The following is a 27,755-nucleotide window of genomic DNA, read 5'->3' as shown; positions in this document are numbered from 1 at the left end:
ACTCATCAATGGTGGGCATGGGAAACCTGTCCTTCACCATGATTGAATTCAAAGCACGATAATCAATACAGCGGCGCCAACTACAATCCTTTTGCTTGACTTATAGCACTAGAGAAGAAAATCAGCTCTGGCTTAACTGAATCAAGCTCGCGTCCAGCATTGTAGCGACATGTTTTTCCAATTCGGTTTTTTGACAATAGGGGTAACGGTAAGGGTGAACATTGAATAGGCTGGAATTGGGAAGAAGGTGGATATGGTGAGTGATGTTACAATGAAGGGGGAAATGGGTTGGCTCGAGGAAAATGTATGCTAAACGGGTAAGCAAATTAGTAAAGGATGGTGGTGCAGGGTGGTCAAAAGTGGTGTGTGTAGAAAAAATGGAAGATTGCCCGATTCACGGGTGAAAGACAACTAGAACAAGGTTGATACACTTTGCATATGGAAGATGGGTTTAACTTGTTGGGTTGAAGCGGGAATGGATTGTAATGAGACATCAGCGTGAAGGGTAATAGGGTGGCCTGAATGTGAAAGGATATGGTGAGGGTATTATAAACCATGGCAATAGGCCCAACTCCTTAAGCCATTGGACCCCTAGTACCAAATCCGCGTCGCTGAGGGGTAGGGCAAATAGTTTAAGGGGGTGAAACGATGGAAACCTGAGAGCAAGAGGTGTCACACTCCATGGTGGTTTTGTTTCTCTCCACGACCTGCAACAACGACGTCGGGGAGGAAGGGAGGTTCAAATACTTTGCTACACAGGATTGGATGAAGTTGTGGGTGCTCCCACCATCCACGAGGATCATGACATTGTGGAGGTGAATGCCACCGTAGACACGAGAGGTTTTTGGTGTGGGCATCCTGGCTAGCAAGTTGAGGCTGAGTTGAGGTGTGATGCAAGCAGTGGAATCCAAAAAGGGACAATTTTGTCAGAGGCTAAAAAACATTGACATGGGGACAGAGGCTAGACCTCGTCATCTTCATCTACGATAAATAGATGGAGGCGTGGTTTACAACGATGGCCTTGGACCCACTTGTCATCACAATGGCAGCAAAGTTCACGATCCCTATAAATCGCCAATTCTTAAGGTGAGAGGAGCTTAAGAGGAAATCGGGAAGTAGGAGTTGCAATGGTGGGCAAGGCTATGGGAGGGGAATGAAATCGAGCACCACGACGACGGTCAGAAAGTTTGTCTTCTTGTAATTTGGCCAAGGCTACGGCCTACAGAAGGGACATGGGTTGTGGGGCCTAGACTTTGTGGTGCAACTCGGGGTTTAGTCCAAAAATGAAGCAGTTGAGGAGAAATGGTGTTGTGAGGCCCACAATTCTATTGGCAAGCCACTCAAACTCCGTGAGATAATCATTCACAGACCCGTGCTGTTGGAGTTTGAAAAAGCGTCGTGAGAATCGTCGTAAAAGGATGGCGAGATCAAGGTAATGGGGAATCTCCCTCAACAGAGTAGTGATGAATCTTCTCCAACGGAATTAACAATTATATCCTCATCCCTTTTACACATAATTGTTGAGGTGAGCGAGTATGTTGGTGGATCTTTTGGGCCTACTAGCTCGAGTGATGTTGTTGCTATCAACAATTGTGAAAAAAAATGTTTATTCATCCTAAGAAACAAAAGGGTACAAAGGATAACTCCTAACAATAACATCACAAACTAAGATTTGAATTTCTATTAAGAAAAATATTTATATTTAATATTCAGTAATATTTTGAATAAAATTATCTCTAAAAAAACATAAGGATATATATATTTGTAAAAATATTAATTTTCCCATTACAAAAGATATGAACCCTCTTGATCATGATCAGATTGTTCCTTTTACCTGAAAAGAAGTTGTGTGATGTATATAATAAGAAAGGGTGCGTGCTGTAGTTGGCAGCTTTGGTTTACAGACATGGAATGAGGCAGATGAAATTTTTACTCAGTCCTCTTCCTTTTTCCAAGGTTTTGTGACAGCGAAAGTTATGCGCATATGATATGAGGTACAAAGAAACAACAATAATATATTTTTTAAATTTGACCTGCCTTTTGTAGGTTAATTAATATTTGATCATATGCTCGGGTAATTAACTGGGCCAATCATGGTTACACCTTTTTTTATGTTGGGACCAAAGTACATCCCTACATGACCCCAAATCCGCTAATCACAGGCAATTACACAGCAAATCAACCAAAATGAATGGGAACAGTTACAGATAGGTTTGAAAGAAAGGATATACTTTTGGTCTTTATTTATTAATTTATCTATTTATTTAATTTTTGGTTGAGACATGGAATTGTTGATTATTGCTGGATAGGAAGCCATTATGCGGCTACGATGAAAACAAAATTCAAGACTGTTACGAGCTATTATATAGATCCATCACCGCCGTATCATTCCCTCATCAATCGCATCATTAGCAGCTGTTAATATCAAGTTAATAACCCTCTTATTTTATTACTAATGGTAGACCATTTTCTTGTCCACACGCCACAGCACAAAGTCACACCTCTCCCTGACACCCAATTAACAAGTTTATTCAATTCATGATTTTGTTTTATCTTATTTTATTTAATCCTCCCCTCAAAGTATTAGTTGGATCATACATGTTTAGCACTCCCCTATTATTGTAGAGCTTGGCATTAATGATCATATACAGTATCAATGGTATAATATGATTGATAACTAATTTCTTTTTTTCTTAAATATATGAATAGGGTTTTAATCTAAGTCCATGTGTAAGAAAAAAAACTAAAAAGATTAATTCTTTAAATAAATATTAATATTTGAGATATTAGTCTTTAATTCTCCATAAAAAGTATTTTAATTCATTTAATTTTTTTAGTTAATTAAGTGTGAAGTATTCATTAATTTTATCAATATCGATTAACATTTCTCAGAAAATTTGACTATTTAGTATTCTAGTCATCTTTAATAAGTTATTTCTCTCAAATCATTAGTTTTTGTCAAAGATAATAATGACTAATTTTATTGGAAAACCTAAATATATTATTTTTAATAGAATATCTTATCTTATATAAATTTTATTCATTTATAATATTTGAATTTTAAGATCTTATTAAGAAATAAAACATAATTCCACTCGAATCAAGAATCAGCCAAAATGATCATGCATAGTTTTTGCTGGTGAGAGCCAAGGGAAGCATGAGCACACCACCCCGTAGAGAAAGAAAGAGGCAGAAAGAGTCATTATCTAGCTTGTTGCCAGCGTTAGGGACGAGGAGACAGCTACAAGGACCCTGTGGTTTTTATGTTAAAAAAACCCTGCAAAACAAACTAGTCTGTGAACTGGCAGTCCTCTCCACGTGGGGTCCTATCAGTGCTGAAGAACTATTATGAGCTGGATTTCCATCTACTCTCTTTTATACTCAAGGGCTTTTGGAACGAACCCTTTCACACATTATTATTTATAAACCATGACCCCCCACCCCCAACCTGGCCTAATTCATCAACCAATACCCACCAATCAATCTTCTTCATTTAACCCCTTCCATCATCACTTGTTTGTTTCCCATATATATTGTTTTATCTTAGCATATAAACCATGCATTCATATATATATATATATATCCTCTTAATTCTATTCTTCCTTATACACTTCCCCTTTGGGGGTCTCATTTCATTTCTTCACTCACACATGATGGTTTAATTTCTTCTTTTGGCCACCATTGACTCACATAGTGAATGCCAGGAACAGGAATTTATAACTACCACAATGTTCAACTTCAGTCATCCACAATTGTCAACTGGACTACTTCAGACATAATAATTATTATAAATATAAATATATATTTATTCTATTTCTCCCCTTTCGTTGTCATTTTGGCTCTAAATAGATTCAAACACTTAACATCGTTACCTTTTTGTCACAAATTTAGATAAAGACCTCTCGCAATCTAATCACCTAAAGATAGAAGCTTCCGTAATAATTTCTAAGAATTGATTATACCTAATGACAAATTTTGCTGTGAGAGAATTCAGCTAGATAGAGGACACAGATTCCGATTAGTAGCATTCGTGAGGCTGGGAAGTTAGTAGTGCTCCTAGCAATTGAGGTTCTCATTTCCATGATTGCAACTGTAAAACTAAAAAATGTAGAGAGAGGGTTTTTAATTATTGCAAAGTTATTATTTGGTTGCACAACTCAATTCAACCTCACACAGTCCCATGCTTGTCCCTTAATGCACAGTGACTTGTATAGTATAGTGCTGCAACATCAACATCACAATGCAATTTAAATGAATAGCAGGGGATCCAGATATATTTGATGTGTCTCAATCTCATTTACCTATAAAAAAAACCAAAAATTAGCAGGAACTGTGGGAAATTAGACTGTGAAAATCGACCCTCTTTTTATGTCTTTGGTCATCAAATAATATATATGAAGATGTGTGGAAGTTATTCTTGGCAATTGTAAAACCATTTCAAAACAGTTATTGGAAATTATAAACCCTTTGTAAACAATTTTCATTGTTCTTTTAATTGGCAGACCAAAAGTAAAAGGAAATAAATGAAAGCTTGAATTATTGAGGCATCATCCATGTTACCAACTTACAATCTCAATGGTCCTCTCGTGAAGTGAGGCTGGTTAAGTCCTAGCTAGTCCCCAAGATGTCATGTACAACTTTTCTAGCCCAAAAAGGAAAAGGGCAAGAAAAAAAGATGTCATATACTTCCAGATTTACTTATATACAGTTGTTCCTCACCGAGTATGATGATGTATTTATAGTTAATGCAATTATCATTCTATGACAAGCTCAATGTTTTTTTCATAATCGAATAGAAATTGATTTTTTTTTTCATGATATTGGTAAGATTTTCTCTCAATTATATTTTTTCTATCCACAAATTTAAATATGAAATCTTATTTAAAGAGATTAAATTTAAAATTATTCAAATTAACAATTTATTGTTACTAAGATTGATTCTGAATCAAAATTTAGTGTCACATGTTCATATTAACTTTTGTGAACATGATTGATTTTGAATATATATATATATATATATATATATATATATATATATATATATATATATATATGTATATTATGATTAATAATGAAAATGATAATACATTTTAAACTTTTTTTTTCTGTTTTTGAGAATTTCTTCAGTTAATAATGAAAACAACGAATAAATTTTCTATTTGTCTAAGAGTATTTTTAAATTTAGACAAAATTTAAAATACATTAATTCAACATATAGATAATAACATTAATTAATTAATTATGAAACAATGTGTCTTAAGAAATAAAGTGTAATTTTTGTAAAATAAAAAATAAAAAAGTGTAAAGGGACATGTATTTATTGTAAAAAAACAAATATTTTATTTGGCCAAAATAAATTAAAAAGATAAATTTAAACAATAAATAATATCTTAAAAATAAAAAAAATAATTTAAGATATGAAATATTTGGTGTGGACAAAGTCATGTGGCGCATTGAAAATATATTGAAAAGAAGTATTCTCTCATAGTGATATGGTGCATTGGAGAAAAAAAAAAGTAGATGAAGAAATATTTTTTCTTTTTTAAAGAGCATATGAAGAAAGTTAATCACTTTAAAGAGTGATGGCTTGAAAGTAGAGAAAATTTCCGGTATGATCAATAAAATTAACTAATAAACTAACTTAAAACTTATAAATTAACTTAAAGTTTAAAGGCTTATAAACTAATGGTTTAATTATTTGATAAGACTAACTAACAAAGACGTAAAAAGACTTATTTAATATTTTATACATTTAAATTTATTTCTAATAACTTATATTCTTAAAAAGTAAGATAATAATTTTTAAATTTTGTATTATAAGAAAATGATAAGGATTTTTTTTATTTTACTCATATGGTTTAAACTCAATTTTTTTTCAAAAAAGTAAAATGGAATTTTTTTTTAAAATTGAATAAAATGGTAAAATAGAATTTCAAATAAAATAGTATGATAAATTTGAGAATAAAAAAAAAGCTAATAGCTTTTAAGCTAACTTATTTTCCAAAAGTTACTTCAAGTATTATCAAAATAAGTTACTTAGGCTATGTTTGATAAAACTAACTTAAACTCAGAAAGCTAGTTGATAGTTGAAAAATTAGTTTATTAAATTATAAGTATTCGATAAAATTATATGTTGAAATAGTTAAAAATTATAAAATAATATAAAAATAATAAAATCATAATTTATTTAAAAAGATAATAAGAAAATTAAATAAATGTATTGAAGATAAAAATAAAAAATATAAAAAACTAAAAATTAGAAGCTAACATCTAAAAAAAAATACTAAAAATTATTAAAAAAAAACTTATTTATCAAACAGCAAAACAAACTTAAAGTTAATAAAAAATATTCTAAACTAATTGAAATGTCTTACCATAAATAACTTTAAAAAATAAATTATTATAATAAACTCGTGTACCAAATTATTTTGGTCAAAATAGCTTATAAACTATTCAATAAAGCTTATAAGCTACTCAAAGTTCTTACCAAAACATAATCTAATATTTTGGCATTTTCATCATTATTATTAAAAAATTAAACATTAAAAATAAAACTAAAATGTATGCTATATTGCAATTATTAGTAGGAATAAAACAGTCAAAAACTTTTTTTTTTCTAAAAGGAAAATAGTTTCCAAATTTTTAATTTTAGCTTTTAGTTTTTTTCTGGGGTAAAAAATGTTATATGATGACATAGACATATTTTCTGAACATTAATTGTATGTAGAGTGTACGATGTGTGAAGTGTAGGAATCTAAAAGAAAAGTTTTTAGAGGCGTAATTAAGAATTGTCAAAATAGTTTAAGAACTGTAAATTAATTTAACCTACTTTTAATAAATACATTCTTCTAAATGAGAGATTCACTTACAATAAAATAATATTAGTATATATGTGTATGTAATCATAATCTTAACTACTATTTATATATATATAAACTCTAGTTTATAACATCTTCAAGGTATTGTCGGCAAGTGTAAAAGGAAACACAATTGAGTATTTGTAATCAGAGTTTAATGAACTTTTTATATTGTGAATTAATTAAAAATTATCGTTTATAAAAACTCTAGTTTACAAAATGTTTTATTATTGAATTGAATGACAATGTAACATTACATATTTTTTTTGTATTTTTGTGAAATTAAACATAATTTCGACTTTTTTGTTTTGGGCGGGGGGTTGCAATTGGCAGAGAGGATGCTGATGGTTCATAAAGTGAACTGTTCAAGATGCGGGCTTTTGATTTGATTTAAGGACCCAACAAGTTTGATCATTTTTACTTTCCTCTTTTTTTATTTTTTTTGTCCAGAATAAATTGGGATCCTGAACCAGTGTTGTGAATTCTGATGCCCCTAAAAACATTTTAAAATGGGCATGCCTACAAACTGGGTGTGCCACATTGTTCTTGGGCTAAAACCAGTGCTTTATGCGCTGTCCATTTTAGCCACTAATACAATTGAAAACACAATAAGGAAATAATAAAGACTCTAGTTAGAAAATGAATACTAATTATGCCAAAACTTATAATATGGGGTGGTGGCGCAGTTGGCTAGCGCGTAGGTCTCATAGCTTCTGAGTTATCCTGAGGTCGAGAGTTCGAGCCTCTCTCACCCCAATATGTTACATTTTTAATTTATTTTATTTAAATCATTCAGTTTAACGGTATCGATTTGAGTAATGTCATTTACTCAATAACACACCCAAAAGAAAATAATATAATACTGTAAAAAAAAGTGCTTACTGACTTATAAAAAGTCGTCCGTATGTCCTATACCATTATTATTACCATATATTCAAATTCTCGACTTGTCACTTGTTATGCTTATAAGAAGCGTGAATGATTTTAATGGTCGTTAATATGTACAAATGGCCCAAGAATTTTCAGTATCTACGGTTACATTTGCACACTCTTTGGGTCACACTCACTATTTAGAATTCAGTAGCAACTAAGTCCTATGGTGAGCTTAATAATTGATAAATTAACGAAGACGACAGTAACCAACACCTCAATTGCCAACTGGTCAATGATATCAAAGGTTCGTTGTGCAAGAAACAAATTTCGTTGATAGTTCATTCAAATTGACTATAGGTAGAAGGGTTGACTTCTAAAGTGCAATATATCTCTCTATCTTCACATTTACTCTTCGACAATTATGAAAAATACGCCAAAATTTGAGGCCAGATTTTTAGTGAACATCAATAAAAGCATCCTTTCAGTTCAGAGAATTTAGTCTTTATAATTATGTAATTTGAGATTCCAAAGTAAATTCATCAACTGCTGACACAAAAAATGGGAAACAGTCTAAATCCAACATGTCAAAACAACTGTTGAAACAAAATCCCCTTTATTTAATAGATTAAAATTAGTATTGAAACTTGTATCCTAAAAGTCATAAAGCTCGGTAGGTACTCGGACACATGTCCTATACTCGAGCAAGACCTAGACACACCATCCTTATTAAAGGAGTACAGCACAAACCGATGAGGAGCAGTTACCGAGTTGAAACCTCCTCCCTTGCCCTATATATACTTCGACAAACAGAAGAAAAAGTATGTTTTATTAATCCTCATACACATAAATATTTCATACTTAAATGACTTGATTGTTGAAGTTCTTTTGCAGGTATTCCCATGGAGATCGAAGATTATATCAATACTAGACAAAGGAGATCATATCAACACACTGAGTGAACTTGGTAACAAAATTAATTTAAGGATGAGACTGATGTATGCTTGATCCCCAAAACTAAAAAACCAGAATTTGTGAATAAATTTCGGTTTATTTCTCTCTGTAATGTTAGTTATAAAATACTAACAAGGTTCATAGTGAATAGACTGAAACCTTTGATGCCTACTATTATTTCTCCTTATCAAACTGGATTTGTTCCAACTAGGAGTATTCATGGAAATATCATTGTGGCTCAAGAAATGCTTCATAGTATGCGCAACATTAAGAGAAAGCCAGGTTTTTTGTCATGAAGGTGAATCTAGCAAAAGCTTATGATAGGATGAGATAGAATTTTATTTCTAATGTTCTTCAAGAAGTGGGCCTTCCCCAACAGCTAATTTCAATCATTATGCATTGTATTAATTCAGTCCAATCTAATCTATTGTGGAATGGTCATAGGGTTGCCCCTTTCTTACCTCAATGTGGCTTGAGACAAGGAGATCCCATGTCTCCGTATATTTTTGTGACGTGTATGGATAAGTCATCTCATCTAATCCTTTAAGCTCTTCATGCAGGTCAATGGAAGCCTATGAGAGCTGGTCGAAATGGACCATTCATTTCACACTTAATGTTTGTGGATGATCTTTTACTTTTTGGAAAAGCATCAATAAGTCAAATTAAATGTATTCAACATGGTTTGACGACTTTCTGTGATATGTCAGGACAATTGGTTAGGGTGGAAAAATCCAATATTTACTTTTCAAAGTGTGTTGATCAAGATACTAGACGTAAGTTGGTCCAATTATCTTGTTTTAAGGAAGTAAATGTCTTGGGTCGTTATCTTGGAGTTCCTTTGCTAGGCAAAACACCCAAATGTAAGGATTTCCAGTATTTGGTAGAAAAGGTCTATCAAAGACTCGGGTTGGGCCTCTCAACAGTTGTCTTTGGCAAGTCGCATAACTTAAGCTAAGTCAGTTTTTGAGACCCTGCCCATATATCCAATGATGACTACCTATATGCCAAAGATTATCTTGGAGTATATTCAAAAAGTTCAAAGAGCCTTTATATGGGTTGATCAAGGTACTACAAGGAAATTGCATGTAGTAGGATGGAAAAGTATGATGCTTCCAAAAAATAATGGAGGTATGGCTATGTGTAACGTAACTACCATGAATACAGCTTGTTTGATGAAAATGAGATGGGCTCTTAAGTCGTGTGATTACGGATTATGGGGGGAAGTTATTTAAGGGAAATATGGTAGAGGTGGGAACTTCAACCAACATGTGTTGCAAGTAAAGATATCAGATTCCTACATATGGAAAACTATGGCTAGTATTTGGCCTAAGCTTTTGGAATCAGAAGTGTGGTCAGTTGGGGATGGTACTTCAATTAATGCTTGGCATGACAGATGGATCGATTCTAGTATGAAATTGATTGATGTTAACTCAAAATTCCTCCTCATATGCTAAATATGTGTATCAAGGATTTGGTGGATGACCAAGGTGAGTGGAATAGAAACATGTTAGAGTCTCTTTTCCCTCATAATATTGTTCAAAGAATTGTGACTATTCTTCCTCCTAATCTAGAGGCTGGTAATGATCGAAGATTATGGCCAGGCAACAAATTGGGCCAATTTTCGGTGCTAGTGCTTATAAACATATAAATGATTTTCATAATTTAGAAACTACAGGTATGTGGAAAAGAATTTGGAAACTAGTCGTGCCTTAGAGAATTCGAGTATTCATATGGCAAGTAGCTCATGGAAGATTGAAAACAAAAAGTAGGCTTGCAAAATGGGGAATTGGTTCTCCTTACTGCAGTCATTGTCCCTTAGTTCAAGAAACTTCTATGCATGTCTTAAGAGACTGTTCACAGACCCTATGGAGTTGGAATCACCTTGTTGCTATAGAATTTAAAAGTGATTTTGGTAGTGCTTGGTATTCGAGGGCCAAGCAACCTCCGAGAACGAAGAGGGAAAGAGAAACTAGAGCTCAAGGAAGAGAATGGAAGTTCTTTCTTGCATTCATCAAGGCTGGTGTGAACATTTATAGCCACTAAGTGGCGGTTACAACAGAATCCAACGGCCTAACAGAAAGCCTATTGGTCCTACTGCACAATTATTCCTTCTAGAATATTCTAGCGCCTTCCTATGAACTTGCATGCTTATGGCTCATGATCAGCTTCTCACGTAGTCCTTCAGATGCATGGGTGTGATGCTTTGCCTTTTGGGCCTTGCTGCTTGCACCCCTGCTCTACTATTCGTATCATTCCCGCGGGCTTCAAATAACACCTTGTCCTCAAGGTGATGCATTGCTTGGAGAGTTGTCCATTCTTCCCAAGATGTTTTGTCAGGATGAAGGCCTCTCCATTGAACCAACACGAGATGTTTCGGTCCAGTATCTGAAGCAATGGTTTTATGAGCTAAAATAGCTAATGGAGTCGGGACAGGTTGATTATCCACGGCCAACTGGGGAAGCTCTGCCATTACGTCTGAGGTGGGTGAACCTACAAAGGGTTTTAAATTTGAACAATGGAACACTAGGTGGACTTTTGTGTTTTTCAGGCAAGGCCAACTTATAAGCCACAAGTCTCATCTTTTCGGTGATTTGAAATGGCCCATAGAAACGCTTCGCAAGTTTAGACTGAACTGCACCCGAAGCTGTGGTCTGACGATATGGTCTTAGTTTAACTAAAACCCATTCACCTACATGAAACTCGTGATCCCGACGATGCCCATCAGCAATAGCTTTCATATGTGTTTAAGCCTTGAGCAACTTTTGGCAGAGTAAGGTGAATACGGCCTCTCGTTGACTGAGAAAATCATCAATAGTGTCCACCGTGGTCGTGCCCGTCATGTATTGAGGAAAGGTGGGAGGTTTGCGGCCAAACGTGACTTTGAAGGGTGTCATTCCCATGGAGGAGTGGGTCGAGGTGTTATATGACCACTCAGCCCATAACAAGAAATGACCCCACGAATTTGGCTTACAGTGAATGAAGGCTCTTAAGTATTGTTCAATGATCCTATTTGCCACCTCCGTTTGACCATCTGTTTGAGGATGGTATGCGAAACTCATTTTGAGTTTAGTGACACTCAGATGAAACAAGGCTTGCCAGAATTTGCTAATGAATAACGGATCCCGATCAAAGATAATACTCCTGGGCATGCCGTGGAGTTTGCCTACGAGTTCCATGAAAAGCTGAGCAACACTTTGTGCTGTGTGATGGGAAGAAAGCATACTGAGGTGTAGCCCTTTGGAAAAATGATCAACAATCACAAGGATACAAGTGTTATCGCGATATGCTGGAAGTCCCACGATGAAATCCATGGAGAGATCCTCCCATGACTGTGATGGAACTGGTAGCGGACATAATAAACCCCAAGGTTTGGCAGGTTCGTACTTCACTAATTGACAATCCACACATTGGGCCATAAACTTACGAATGTCACTACTCATAGTCTGCCATGTGAAGTTTTCCGCTACTCGATTCAAGGTTTTTCGAAAACCTATATGAGCTCCTGTTGGTGTTTGATGAAATTCTGTAAGCAAAGCTTTGATGAAAGTGCAGTCTGAAGGTAGCCAAATACGCCTTCAATGCAAAACGAAGTTGGGCGTTAACACATGATCAGGGTAGTCTGCTGGGTTCGCATGAACCTTCTCCCTTAAAGTGATGAAGTCATTATGCGACTGCAACTCCTTATAGAGATCTTCAAGAAACACAAAATGAGGCATTGAGAGGATGAAACATGAGGTACTAGGTAATTCTGAACATCGCGATAACGCGTCTGCAACCATATTAGTTTTGCCTATTCGATATTGTATAGAGTAATCAAATCCCAACAATCGTGCCAAATATCAGTGCTGTTCCAGCGTTTGAATGGCCTGGCTCATCAATTCTTTCAAGCTTCTATGATCAGTCAGGATTATAAAGTGGTGCCCCAAAAGGTATTGCCTCCATTTCTTAACAGCAGTGGTAATCGCAGTGAGTTCACGAACATAAGTGGAGGAGCTAAGTAACCTAGCGCAAAACTGTTTGCTAAAAAAATCTATTAGGTGTCTTCCTTAGGACACCACCGCGCCCATACCCGAACCCGAGGCGTTTGTCTCTACCATGAAGGATTTAGTGAAGTCAGGAAGTGCTAAGACTGGAGAATGTGTCATAGCATGCTTCAAGTTTTTGAAGGCAACGTCAACTTCAAGAGTCCAGTTGAACTCTTCTTTGGTTAACAGGCATGAGAGTGGTGCTGCCAAAGTAGCGTAGCTCCTTATAAATCTTTGATAAAAGCCAGCGAGGCCAAGGAACCCACAGAGGGCTCGTGTCGTGCGTGGCTGAGGCCATTGTTGAATGGCTTGCACGTTGTCCGATAAAGGTTGAACCCATTCGTCGGAGACCACATGACCCAGGTATTCAATTTGTTTCTGAGCAAAGGAACATTTAGAAAATTTAAGTGTAAACTCGCCTTCTCTTAAGACTTGGAATGCAATTTCCAAGTGTTCCAAGTGATCCTTGAAGGAGCGATTGTAAATCAAGATATCATTGAAGAAGACGATGATATATCTGTGTAGATGCAGCTGGAACAAGCAGTTCATCGTTGCCTGAAATGAAGAAGGTGTGTTACAAAGTCCAAAAGGCATTACTCGAAACTCATAGTGGCCATGGTGAGCGCGGAAGGCTGTTTTGCTTGTATAGGATTCTTTCATCAAGATCTGATGATATCCTTGCATTAGATCGAGCTTGGAAAACCAGGTTGCGCCTCCAAGTTCATCTAATAACTCATCCACCGTAGGGATAGGAAATCGATCATGCACCATGATAGCATTCAATGCCCTATAGTCCATGCAAAACCTCCACGTCCCATTGCGTTTCTTTATTAATAAAACTGATGACGAGAAGGGACTAGAGTTGTGTTGTATATGACCACTGCGAAGCATCAAGGCCACTTGTCTTTCAATCTCTTGTTTTTGAAAGTATGGGTAACGGTAGGGTCTTACGTTTACTGGTGTTGAGTTAGGAAGAAGGGTGATGGCGTGGTCCGTGGCTCGTGATGGAGGAAGGTTTGATAATGGCTGGAAGAGGGAGGAATATTTGGTGAGTAAGGTTTGGATTGCTGGTATCGGGTGTGTCAAAGGTAAGGGTTCGGGTGTGTGTGGGTCAAGCTGAATATGGAAGTAGGTACTAGTGTTACCTGTGTTTACAAGGCGTCGGAGCTGTGACGGAGAAATTTGATCAATATTTGCATCACGATCCCCCTTGAGTTCAATCAACTTATCATTAGAAATGAATTTCATAGTGAGAGTTGCATAGTCAGTGAAGACAGGTCCCAATGACTTGAGCCACTGCACTCCTAGCACTACATCAACCCCGCAAATTGGAAGAACATGGAAATCAACCAAGAAAGTGTGTGCCTGAATGTGTACCGAAACCTCCTGGCAAACCTAGTTACATTGTAGCTCTTCGCCATTCCCTACTGTAACTCGAAGGGTTGAAGTTGTTTGTGGCTGCAAGCTCAATTTTGTAACCAACTCCTGCTGTAAAAAAATTATGTGTGCTTCCTTCATCAATGAGGATATGTACACGGTGGTTTCCGATGACGCCCGTGACTCGCAAGGTTTCAGGGGCTCCTTGACCTGAAAGTGCATGAAGACTTATCTGAGAAGGAGATGTTTCCTGCGTAGATGTAGGAGACATTGGTGACGCCGGGATGGGCTCAGAATCCTGTAGGCATTCATCCTCTTCTGTGACAAACAGGAACAAGGACGGGGTGCACTTATGTCCCTGTGAGTACTTTTCATCACAATTAAAACATAATCCATTCTCCCTTCAAATCGCTAATTCGGTTGGGGAGAGACGTTTGAAAGGAATGGTGGTTGGAGGGGGTTTTACTGGTGAAGGAAATAAGAGGGACTCAACTAGTTTGGAGACCACCGGCGGTGAGGCTTGGGAAGGAGGGCCATACGACGGATTCGTGGATCCCCTAGCAGCAAATCGTCGCCCATCCAACATCTTTTCCTCATGTAATCTAGTGAAGGAGATCGCCTGAACCAACTAATGAGGTTGCATAACTTGCACCTCCCGCCAAATAGCTGGATTCAGTCCTGATACAAAGCATAAATGGTGTCGGCAATCCGATGATACGATTTGCCAGAGCTTCAAATTCCGAAAGGTACACCGAGACCGCGGATTTTTGCGTTAACTTACAAAGTAAACCTGTTGGATCTTCATAGGTTGAAGACGAGAATTGTGCATGAATGGCGTGTAAAAAAGTGGACCATGATGACAGCTGACCACTCTGATGCATCCATTGTAACCAAGCTAATGCTGAGCCTTCCATGTAAAAAGATGTTATGGTGAGCCGTTCATGATCGAGAGTTGAATGATATTCAAAGAGCTGCATGAATTTGAATATCCATCCCTCTAGATCAAGCCATCAAAATGCGAAACTTCGAGCTTCATACGGTAAGTAGGGGTTTGTGGTCGTCGTACCAGCAGCTGGTGATGGTGCTTGCGGCGGTGTATATGTTGTTTCCAATTGAGTCATACGATGCAGAAGCTCGTCGATCTTGGAAGACATTGAAGACGAGAGTCGCGAGCGCCTCTTCCCAACGATCAGCATTTGCTTTCAAACGAGTAGCTTCAGCCATGGCGTAAGCAATGAAAGCACCAATGGTAGTGCTTGGTATTCGAGGCCCAAGCAACCTCCGAGAACAAAGAGGGAAAGAGAAACTAGAGCTCAAGGAAGAGAATGGAAGTTCTTTCTTGCATTCATCAAGGCTAGTGTGAACATTTATAGCCACTAAGTGGCGGTTACAACAGAATCTAACGGCCTAACAGAAAGCCTACTAGTCCTACTGCAATTTATTCCTTCTAGAATATTCTAGCGCCTTCCTACGAACTTGCATTCTTATGGCTCATGATCAGCTTCTCACGTAGTCCTTCAGATGCATGGGCATGATGCTTTGCCTTTTGGGCCTTGTTGCTTGCACCCCTGCTCTACTATTCGTATCAAATTTCGTTGGTACGCAATTTCAAGATTGGATAGAATTTAATCTTAACAGTGATGTTTGTCTTCAAGGCTATTCTCCTTGGCCTGAATTATGGGCCACAACTTGCTATTATTTTTGGTATTGGAGGAACATACAACAACATGATGATTCATTTGTTTATACATGTAAACCTTGGGAATAAATCTGTCATCATTGGAAGAAATACAAATCTGCCCACTTTCAATTTAGTCCCTCTAGAAATTATGTCAAAGAGGAAATTCATATGAAATGGAACTCTCCTCCTGGTGGTTGGTTTTGCTTAAATACAGGTGGATCTTTGAAGTCATCACAAGGTCTGGTTACTTGTGGAGGCCTCCTGCGAGATCATCATGGCAGATGGAAAATAGGATTTGCGAAAAAAGTGGGGTGCACTTCAACCTTTGTTGCTGAGTTATGGGGAATTTTATAGGGCTTGTGTATTGCTAGAGATCAAGGTATGCAAAATATCTTGTTGCATGTAGATTCAGAATCTGATGTTAAAAGCATTAAAGGAGGCAAAGTTGGATGCATGTCTAGAGCACCCTTGGTTCGAGCAATAACAAAATTGATGAAACAATTGAGGTGAGTTTATGTTATTCATATATATAGGGAGAATAGGTGTGCTTATTGTTAGCAATCAGGGAACATCCCAAAGGCAGAGGCCCAAGAGGGCACACAACAAGCCAGCACACCTTAAGGATTTTGTCTGAGGAAAAAGACAAAAGCAGGAAATCACCAAATCACAAGAGGAATCTTTTCATAACATCCCATTTGCTATTTGTTATAACTACCTAGAAGATATTTTCTACAATTCTGTTATTTCATAGCTTGTACGGCTGACCATTGATTAGTTGCAGCTTATGCCATGAATGTTTATATATATTCTTCTAGGAATGAATAAAAATTGCAGACCATTATCTCATTGCTTCTTTTATTTTAGCATAGCATAGGAGTAAGACTTAACAAAGTGGTCCGACCTGCCTTTCCGATGCCGAAGCACAATACATGATAGGCCACCATAGACCGCTTGGAAGATGTTGTTTCGCATCTCACACAGAACCATGGCTCCCTTTCCCAAACCCAGTCCACCTTGAATAGCAAGATCAACTCCATCCTGAAGTGACTTGCGGCCATTACAGTTCATCCCTCTTCCCCCAAATTGCCACCAACACCCCCCACCCTCGTTCCCATATGAAATTGGAAGTTCCCAGGTTCGATGGACAAGATCCCATAGGCTGGATTTTTAAAATTACGTAGTTCTTTGATTATTAAGGAATTCCAAAGAATGAAAGACTCATCGTGGTCTCATTTTATATGGAGGGCCCGACTCTCAGCTGGTATCAATGGATGTCCCGAAACGGCTTCCTCTCCTCCTGGCCAGCAATGCTTCAAGCGCTAGGGTCCCGCTTCGCTCCGTCTTTCTACGATGACCCCCACAGAGCACTTTTCAAAATACACCAGCGAGGCACCGTTAATGAGTACCTTGCCGAGTTTGAATGCCTTGCTAACTGTATTGTCGGGCTCACACCCCCTTTTCTTCTTGGCTGTTTCATCTCCGACTTGAACCCTAAGTTGTGTCGGGAAGTACAGGCCCTGCAGCCTTTATCTCATCCTCAGGCTATGGCCTTAGTTAAACTTCAAGAAGACAAGTTGCAGGAACGCCGTCGTGGTGCGCGTTCCTCCTATTTTCCCTCGACTCTCCAAACTTTGGCTCCAGGTCCTTCTTCACCTCATCCAAACCCCAGAACACCAATCAAACGTCAGTCGTCAAAAGAACTGGCCATTTCTCGAGATAAAGGGTTGTGCTACCATTGCAAAGATAAATGGTATCAAGGCCACCGTGTCTCAAATTTTTTATCACCGATGACAATGACGACGACCCTCCTTCTCAAAGTTCCCCGGACACTGCCACCCGCATTGACTCCGCCTCCTTTGAACCATTCACCGGGACCACACCACAATTGAGTCTCAATGCCCTTGTTGGCATGCCCGCCCCAGAGACTTTTCAAGTGTACGGCTCCATTAATCGACATCGGGTCTTGATTCTCATGGATGGCGACAACACCCATAATTTTATACAAACCAGAGTTACAAACTTTCTACGCCTCACTTTGTTCCCCACCCCACCTATGTAGGTCATGGTTGGTAATGGCAGTACCATGCGTTGCGTTACTGTTAAACTATTGGCAAGTGCATCAAATTGTCTCAAGTAGTAAAGTTATAACAGAAGTCCGAATATCAAATCCATAGACTTTGTTTGTACTTAGTTGGTGAATATATAATTTTTCAAGCAATAAATAAATTGGTTTAAAAGATTGTGAAAAAAACAGTAAAATAAATTGACAGAAAATTAAATTAAAATAAACAAGAAAATAAATTAAAGATGAATTTAAATTAATTAATTAAAAATAGAAAAGATAAGAAAAGCCAATATAATAGAAGTTAAATTTAGAAGATGAGAATGTTGAAAACTTAGTCTATCAGAGCTATTTTTTGATGTAAGATTAATTTTTTTCTCTATTTATAATTATTTCAATTTACACTTGCATCTACTTATATACTCTAATCAAGATCCCTCGAGTGAGAGAACCTAATTTATATATTTTATCTCCCAAATTTCTTTGTAGAGATAAAACAGTAAATTGCATTAAGAATTAAGAATAGAAATGTATAACAGGCTAAACAAAATCAACCTATCTCTAGCGATGACTTTATTTAGATACACTTTCCCAGTTCTATTAGAGAATAATGCTTCCCAATGTTACCCCTAAAACTTATCATGCAAATGGGTGATCAAGTCATAATCAATAACATTAAGCACAAGAAAGGATAATGCAAAAGGTAATAATATTAAATAGATAAGAAGAGAAATTACATCAAAAGTAGTTGGTTGCCAAGTTCCCAACAAAAGGGGTTTAGCCTCTCATTGTTATATGAGGCCTTATAATTGCAAGAGGATTATGAATATAAAAGGTAATAGATAAGAAAGGGAATGAATGATTCTTAATGATTGCTCCTCTAACTTCTAGCCTTTGTCTTTTATAAGGAATTGTATTCTCTTGGAAGTTATGTGTAGCAGTGTGTTTTTTCCTTCTTCTCTCTACTTCTTTTATAGGTGCAGATCAGCTTAGTTTTCACGCAACCTCCACGCTAAGCGCACTAAGCACGTGTCTAGCAGTATTACGCTCAGCACGTGTCTCGCACTAAGCGTGCCTTCACTTTCTAGGATTATCCTTCACTTTCCAGAATTATCCTGGTGCTAAGCGTGTGTTGCCCGCTGAGTTTGTGCATCACGCTAAGCACCTGAGACACGCTAAGCGAGCAGCTTCAGATCTTCAATTTGCTTCTTGGGTTTTACTTTGTTTTTTTCCCTACCAATTATTCACTCAACATCATGAATTCATCAACTTTTAATATTTTCTGCACAAAAACTTAAATGATGTTAAAATTCCAATTATTTGCACAAAAAAGAAGAAATAAGAGAGAAAAATTATCAATTCCTATATAATTTAATCCCAAAATATACCTATACATAATAGTTATCAATTAACACTTGCCCCCAAATCCCCTTGGATATCCAAGGCCATCGATTCACTCTGGATATGTACGTGTTACCCCTGAGTGGCGCCGATATCATCTTGGGGGTACAATGGCTCAATGATTTGGGCCCGATTACCATTGACTATAACGCACTTACGATGTATTTTTCCCAATTGGGCCAACCCGCGACCATTCAGGCCAAGATGTCGTTACACCGTCCTCACACCTCAGCCCAACAACTAAAGCGCCTTTTCACCACTGAAGCAGTTGATGTCTTGTTTCAATTAGCCATCATTCCTGGACTAGCCCAACCCAATTCATCACCCACACCCATTGATGACCAATAGCTACCATCAACTTTCACTCTCCTTCTCAACCGTTTTTACAATTTGTTCCAAGAGCCCACTACCCTTTCCCCTCACCGTACCATAGCCCACCATATACACCTCCACCCAAATTTGAAACCAATCAACGTTAAACATTACTGATACCCTTATTGCCAGAAAACAAAATTGGAAAACTAAGTGGCCACAATGCTCGTGACAAGTTTGATACAGCTAAGCCAGGGCTCATTCTCATCACCTGTGTTGCTTATTAAGAAAAAAGATGGCAGTTGGCATTGTTGCATAGATTATCACACCTTAAATGCCATTACAATTAAGGATAAGTTTCTGATGCCCACTATCGACGAGCTTCTGGTGGAATTAGGTCGTGCTTCTTGCTTCTCCAAACTCGACCTCCGACAGGGATTTCATCAAATTTGAATGGCCGAGGATGATATTCCTAAGACTACATTCCGTACACTTCAGGGCCACTACGAATTCAAGATGATGTCATTTGGCCTTTGCAATGCCTCTTTGATGTTTCAGGCCACCATGAACGAACTCTTTCGGCTATACCTCCATCCATTTGTGGTTGTGTTTTTTGATGATATTCTGGTATACAGCTCGTTTCTCACAACTCATTTGCTTCATTTGGAAGAGGTTTTCTCCAAGCTTTCTCAGAACAAATTTCATCTCTACGGTTAAAATGTCTATTTGCTAAAAGTCAGTGTGACACTCTTTACTCCATACATATATGTACTAATAAAAGGAAAAGAAATCATAACTAATTTAAAGTTTTTAAAACATTTAAATAAAATCCTTTCAACAGGGTAAAAAGCTCAAATTCACTTTCTTTTACATCATATTCAAACTTGTCCAAATAAATAATAAAGTCATCTCATCTCAAACAAGGCCGCCTAAGACTTCATACAATTAATATAGAAACCTATACCCCAATGTCACATCCTATCAGAATATTGTGTCCCGATGTCCTGTGACATAAGGTTCCTTAAAGCAATTCACCTAGTCATATGCTCCCCTGAATACAAAGTTCAAGATCATCACAGGATCCAAACACAAACAACACACAGGGAGTGAGTTATCACATTCCTAACTAATAGAGAAACAAGACAACTAGATATACATATCATATAAATGAGATACAACTTACTTAAACATAAATCACGTAATTCCACCACTTTGTCATTTAAAATTCACTTTTCAATCATCAATCACATTACACATGAATCACACACTCCGATCAAGACATAATAACACATCAGTTTCATAATAAACAATTAACAAGCGTATGCAATAGTTATGCTAAGACTCGAGCCTATATGCAATATGGTACCATGTCAGTGAAAAACCACCCTGGGGCACTTAGGAGTACATAACAAGACACACCACAACATGGATATGTTAGGTTACTCTTATTAAGTAAAATCATAGGGAGACCAGTCAGGGTCACGCTGTTTTGCGAGAATGCTCCAACCATGTGGGATCGGCACAGGCTTAAAGGAGCACTCAAATCGGGTGTATTTACCCCCAAGGCCTACACTCCAAAGAGTCCGTCAGGGTCTCTCCCTCCTGATTCAGGTCCAACCCCTAAAATAATTTTTTTGCATGCAGACACTGCTCATGAATTATGCAATACCCACGACCTCACACTCGTGTTTTAAATACATTTAACACATTGCGCTACAATTTAACACTGGTTCCTAAATAGGAAACCTATACTTTCTCTTTAAAACTGGTTCCTAAATAGGAAACCTACACTTTTTCTTTAACACTACGCATCAACACTTTTCTCAAGATAACACTGGTCGGGTTATTGTATAATTCACAGCTCACAACACAAGTAATGTCACATCAAGTGTTAACCACACACTTATTTACAACAAAAACTTGTTCACAATTTCACATCTCATAATGTCACAATCCACCATCACATGTTTGCATGTATATCACAGATTAACACATATTCAACTTTGCACTTATACTCAATCTCAATAACAATATTATATTCTCAAAGCAACATGTTATTCCACAATTCATCACAAATTCAATTTATAGACACTGCTCATGAATTATACAATACTCACGACCGCACACTCGTGTTTTAAACACGTTCAACACATTGTGCTACAATTAGGGGTGGGAATAGGCCAGGCCAAGCTAGGCTTTAAAGGGCCTGAGCCTAGCCTACGATGAATTTTTGAGGCCAGAGTCTGGCCTATAGCCTATCAAAGGCTTTTATTTTGGCTCGGCCTGGCCTTTTTAAAAGCCTAGTCTGGCCTGATAGCTTTTTTAAAATTTTTCTTCACATTAAATTTTAATATTCATTTACTATGGAGTTGGAACGTAATAGGAAAGTTAAAGGAAAATGAAATGTTAACAAGAATAGGAAAGCCAATAAAAATAAAATAATGAGGAATATAAATGGGCACATGATTCACACCTAAATTATAATTAAAGTCTTACTTGATTATAGGAATGGAATTTATGGAGCAGTAATGTGTAATCAAAGTCTGCTAGTTTCAAAAAAAAAATTAATAGTACCAAAAAAATAATATAAGTATATATTGGTACCCAAAAAATAATATAAGTATATATACATATATATAGGCCGGCCTATCAGGTTTATAAGGCTTTTTAATAAGCCTAAGCCTGGTTTATTATATTTAATAGGCTTTTAAAAAAGTCTAAGCCTAACCTTTTAATTAAATATGCTAGTCCAGGCCAGACTTTATGTAGGTCAGGTCATAGGCCCCTGTAGGCCGGCTTGGCCTATTCCCACCCCTAGCTACAATTTAACACTGGTTCCTAAATAGGAAACATATACTTTCTCTTTAACACTATGATCGAGGCCGTACCCGAATCAAATAAACATGAAAATGCAGTAACTAGGAAGTGATCCTAGGTCATTTCCCAACGAGCAATGACAAACCAAATGTTCATAATATACTTGCACAGTAACAGTAACGATTGGGGGGGTTTGTTTGTTTTGTGATTAAAGAGCAGAACAAGTAAACTGGAATATGAAACTACTAATATTAAAAACGGGTTGTTTCCTCTGATTCAGAAGCCATTCTCTTATCCTGGGTTATGGAGAATTCGTCCCTAACAGTCAACCACTTAATCCAACCCTATTTCAATTTACTAAGCGAAAATCAACTTAGGGTTGTCAATACGTGATTAGGCACCACATACACCAGTTAGCCCTTCGTCCATTAAGCATGAACACAAGTTAGGCTCAGAGGCAATTAATCGAACACGAAGCGTGCACTGATTAATGTTCACGAATTTGGGATAACTGGTGAAGGGAAAACTGCCAGGAAATCACATTATAAACGAAACCTCAAAGAGAGTTGGGCTTCGTCCTCAAAAGGAAACAACACCAGAAAAACTAGCCTTCCATAGATTCAAACAGAAAACGCAAATGAAACATGAAGCAGAAACATAAATGAACAGAAACGTAAATGCACAGAAACGTAAATGAACATAAATGTAAATGAAACAGAAACGTAAATGAAAGTAGAAGAAGAAGCAAGAACGAAATTGTAATTAGAAGCAAAAAATGGAAAATTGCATTAAGAACGAAAACAGTAGCCTTAGAACAGAAAAACGTAGAAACCTATAACAAAGCTCTGAATAATAAAATAGCATAACAAAATAGCCTTGCACGAATCCCAAGGATGCTATTTAAAAAGAGTCACTCAAAGTCACTGGGCCCTATTACAATACTCTGGCCCAAAACGAAATAAACACTGAACAACATAAAATAAAATTGCGAAATTTCCTAATTAGAAATTAACTAAGGTAAGCGCTGCTTTATATGCCCTCTTCAAGTCCATAACCAAAATCCGGATTAAGCCCAATGTTTCATTAATTCCTGAAATTAGATTAAAAACATCAAATTAGCTAAATGAGCCCAAATAATAAAACTGCCTGATTAATTGACAATTAAGACTAATCAGTAATTAAAATGGTGAAAAAAGGGTTTAGAAAATAGAAGAAAATGATGGCACATCAAAACCCCCCCATACTTAGCCTTTTGCACTCCTGGGAAAAATGAAACAAAGAACAAAATCCAAGGATATCAAAGAGAGACAAACAAAAACATTCACATATTTCTCAATGAACATCAAGGAATGAAAGGAATGGGTAACATCTAACATAAGGAGATCCAAAAAGTCAAGACATTCATGAAAATCATCCAAGCAACCCAATCATGGCAAAATAGTTAATCAGCTCAAGAATGAAAAGTGATAAAGCCTCACAAGATATACACTTTATCTCTCAAGTGTCTAGGCTACTATTTACCCTCAAAGCACCCATGAAAACAAACACCACATAAACTTTGCAAGATTCTAAAATTGACAATCAACCCATAAACACAAGCACATGAGGATCAAAAGGCCTTTTAAGGTTGTAATGGGGCCAAGGACAAGGTATGGAAAAATATGGAATAAGTGGTTGAATCCCAAAGGAATAGAGGAGCAATGGGGAATAAGTGCATATTAAGAAAACATATGAAAATAAAAAGAAGTAAAGATAAAATTTAAACATAAAGAGTAGAACCAAGAGTCTCATCATTCTTTTGTCATTTATTATCTTATTCACACAACTTTACTGCTTTTCTTTTTCTTTTTCGATTTTTTTTTAATAATTTTTTTTTGTACTCTGTAGCCTTTGAGAAACAGCATCATATTCAGCATGCCCAACATTTAACCAATATGCAATGTACATCAAGTATGGCCCAAAATACATCATGAAGCATAGCCAAGAAAACAAGTTATCCAATGAAACACCCCCCCCCCCCCCCCCACACTTATTCCCAAAACAATTCCAAAGCTCCAAAATTCCTTAAGGATATGGTGATATCATGGTTTTTCATTTAAGGCTTGTAGTGAGCTTCAAAACAAGGAAAGGGAAACAAGGCTCAAAAGGGCTATCAAAGGAATTAATTCAAGGTAAGTCCATTTGGCTAGAAGCTTATAAGAACAAAATTGCCTCAATCATTTCCAAATATGCATGTGAATTAGGAAGCATCAACAAGAATCAAGCCAAGGCTATTGTGCAAGCAATCAATGGGGCAAAACACACCAAATGATTATGATGATGGATGGCTCAAATTCTCATAAAGGTAAACTCATCACTTTCAAATTGAGCTTTCAAAACTATCATGACATGTAGAGGAGAATCAAGGATTTCAAGTCACAAAATGTCAAGAACTTTTATTTTCAAAACAATTACCCATTTCTTGAACATATCCTATAATTCAAAGAAAAACATGCAAAGTCGTACATGCACACAAAATTGACCCAAAATATTAAACTAAAAATCCGATGAAACTAATAACATTAACAAATTAACACAACTAACAAATTAACAAAACCAACAAAACTAACAAAACCAAAGAACACTTCCCCCCCCCCATACTTAAACAACACATTGTCCTCAATGTAGCACAATTAAAATATTAAAACAATTAAACCATCAAATAGAATTGGACAAGTGTAATAAAAGCAAAGAAGGAGATAGGAAAAGAAGAACTCCCTAAGTCATGGTGGAGGAAGAGTAGGGTGGAGTAAGGAAGTCTCTTCCACCACTACGTCCACTAAAGAAGGGTTCGTGAGGAATGGCTTAAGTCGATGTCCGTTGACCTTGAAGCTCTTGTTTGTGGAGTCCCTTTTGATCTCAACTGTACCATAAGGAAAAACATTAGTAACAACAAAAGGACCAATCCACTTAGACCTCAACTTACCACTCATGAGTCCAAGCCTAGAATTATACAATAACACTTTTTGCCCAACCATGAAGTCCTTCTTAACTATCATGCTATCATGGAGCTTCTTGGTCTTTTCTTTGTAGAACTTGGCATTCTCGTAGGCTTCTAGGCGGATTTCATCTAACTCACTCAATTGCAACTTTCTTTCCTCACCAACTTGATCCATAGAGAAGTTGCAAGTCTTCACTGCCCAGTATGCTTTGTGCTCAATTTCCACTGGAAGATGACATGCCTTTCCAAAGACAACCCGATAAGGAGACATTCCTATGGGTGCTTTGTAGGCAGTCCGATGTGCCCAGAGAGCATCATCAAGCCTGGTACTCCAATCTTTCCTGCTTGGCTGCACAATCTTCTCTAAAATTCTCTTGATTTCCCGGTTAGAAATTTCTGCCTGTCCATTGGTCTGGGGGTGGTATGGTGTGGATACCCTGTGTACCACCCCGTACTTTTTAAGCAGGGCATGCATTGTTCTGTTGCAAAAATGGGTTCCTTGATCACTAACAATTGCTTTAGGTACTCCAAACCTGCAAAACAGATTAGACCTGACAAAGTCTGCAACAACTTTAGCATCATTAGTTCTAGTGGGCTTGGCTTCCACCCATTTTGAAACATAGTCAACTGCAAAGAGAATGTAAACATAACCAAAAGAGACAGGAAAAGGGCCCATGAAATCTATACCCCAGACATCAAACACCTCACAGAATAGCATAGGTTGCTGAGGCATTTGTTGTCGCCATGTAAGTGTATTTCTTGCTCTCTGACACTGCTCACAAGTGCTGCAGATCTTCCACGCATCTTTAAAGATGGTGGGCCAATAAAAACCACAATCAAGCACTTTGCGAGATATCCTTTGAACACCAAGATGACCTCCCGGTGCGGAAGAATGACAGAACTGCAGGACTGAGTCAGTCTCATGATTTGGAATGCATCGTCTAATTACCTGATCATTGCACAATTTCCACAAGTAGGGGTCATCCCAAATAAAATGCTTAGCTTCACTTTTAATTTTATCTTTTTGGGCCTTAGATGCTAAGGGAGGAAAAACAGAGGCAACTAGATAATTGACAATGTTAGCAAACCAAGGAGTAGAAAGAGAGTCAGAAATACTATACAGTATATACAAATGATCATCCGGGAAATCATCTCGAATGGGTGAATCCGCATCTGATACACGTTCGATCCGACTCAAATGATCAGCAACTAGATTTTGTGCTCCGCTCCTATCATGGATCTCCAAGTCAAACTCTTGGAGCCAGAGCATCCATCGGATCAACCTAGGCTTAGAATCAGCCTTCTTCAATAAGTACTTTAGAGTTGCATGGTCAGTATAAACAATAATGCGAGTACCAAGCAAATAAGATCGAAATTTTTCAAGAGCAAAAACTATGGCTAGAAGCTCTTTCTCAGTAGTAGTATAATTCGCTTGGGCAGCATCTAAAGTCCTAGAAGCATAATATATCACCCTGGGCAATTTATCAATTTTCTGAGCAAGGAAAGCCCCCAATGCATAATTTGATGCATCACACATAAGCTCAAAAGGGGTTGTCCAATCGGGTGCCTGGATGATGGAGGTGGTAGTCAGCGCTCTTTTGAGGCAATCAAAAGCCTCTTTGCATTTGTCATTAAAGTCAAACTCCACCTCCTTTTGCAACAAGTTGGACAGTGGAAGGGCTACTTTGCTAAAATCCCTTATAAAGCGCCTGTAGAATCCTGCATGACCAAGAAAAGATCGCACCTCTCGCACACAAGAGGGGTAAGGCAATTGTGAAATAACAGAAAATTTTGCAGGATCTACTTCAATACCCTTATTGGAAATAATGTGGCCTAAAACTATACCTTGCTCAACTATAAAATGACATTTTTCAAAATTTAGAACAAGGTTAGTTTCAATGCATCTATTCAAAACTTTTTCCAAATTATCCAGACAACCATCAAAAGAGGATCCATACACAGTGAAATCATCCATGAACACCTCTATGCAATTTTCTAAGAAGTCACTAAAAATACTAATCATACACCGCTGGAAGGTACCAGGGGCATTGCACAGGCCGAAAGACATCCTCCTATAGGCAAAAGTGCCGAAGGGGCAGGTGAATGTGATCTTTTCCTGATCCTCAGGAGCAATAGTAATTTGCATATAACCAGAAAAACCATCAAGGAAACAGTAGTGAGATTTACCTGCCAGGCGCTCAAGCATCTGGTCAATGAATGGCAGGGGAAAATGGTCCTTTTTGGTAACTTGGTTCAGCCTCCTATAGTCAATGCAGACTCTCCAACTGTTCTGCACCCGAGTAGGAATCAACTCTTCCTTCTCATTTTTTATCACTGTGAGCCCGGTCTTCTTCGGGACTACCTGGATGGGACTCACCCATTGGCTGTCGGAGATAGGATAAATGATTCCAGCTTGCAA

At 37.3% G+C, this 27,755-nt stretch overlaps 1 non-coding gene across 1 annotated transcript; it reads left to right on the top strand.

Moving 5' to 3' along the window:
- Positions 1-7,528: 7,528 nt before the first annotated feature.
- TRNAM-CAU (transfer RNA methionine (anticodon CAU)) lies at positions 7,529-7,613 on the top strand. Its single transcript is given in 2 exon segments — positions 7,529-7,566; positions 7,578-7,613. It is a non-coding gene; the product is annotated as a tRNA-Met (tRNA).
- Positions 7,614-27,755: the final 20,142 nt, after the last annotated feature.

This window comes from Glycine max, chromosome 14, assembly GCF_000004515.6.
Source record: "Glycine max cultivar Williams 82 chromosome 14, Glycine_max_v4.0, whole genome shotgun sequence".
NCBI lineage: Eukaryota > Viridiplantae > Streptophyta > Magnoliopsida > Fabales > Fabaceae > Glycine > Glycine max.
Note: the sequence above shows the minus strand (reverse complement) of the source record. Positions and strands in the feature narration are given on the sequence as shown.